Here is a 387-nt window from a genome sequence, read left to right on the forward strand (position 1 = left end):
ATTCTGATTTTGTTCTTTTTTATGGCTGCGTGGTATTCCATCATGTATATGTACCACATTTTTTTAAATCCAGTCCTCTTTTGATGGACAGCATGGTTGGTTGCAGGTTCTTGCTATTGTGAACAATGCTGCAATAAACATATGTGTGCAGGTATCTTTTTGATAGAGTGATTTGAGTTCTTCAGGGTATATTCCCAGTAGGGGGATTGCAGAGTCATATGGGAGGTTGATACTTAGAGCTTTTAGGAATCGCCACACTGCTTTCCACAGAGGTTGCACTAGTTCACATTCCCACCAACAGTGTAGCAACGTTCCCTTTTCACCACATCCTCTCCAGCATCTGTTATTTTTTGAGTTATTAATAATGGCCATTCTGACTGGAGTTAG

The 387-nt window shown here is 40.3% G+C and overlaps 1 protein-coding gene across 3 annotated transcripts in view; it reads left to right on the plus strand.

Annotated features, from left to right (window-relative positions):
- The window catches only part of GPATCH2L (G-patch domain containing 2 like), a 46,140-nt gene that overhangs the window by 2,503 nt on the left and 43,250 nt on the right, over positions 1-387 (plus strand). The window lies entirely within an intron of this gene.

This window comes from Carlito syrichta, unplaced genomic scaffold, assembly GCF_000164805.1.
Source record: "Carlito syrichta isolate Samal-C Ts95f unplaced genomic scaffold, Tarsius_syrichta-2.0.1 Scaffold303228, whole genome shotgun sequence".
NCBI classification, from domain to species: Eukaryota; Metazoa; Chordata; class Mammalia; order Primates; family Tarsiidae; genus Carlito; species Carlito syrichta.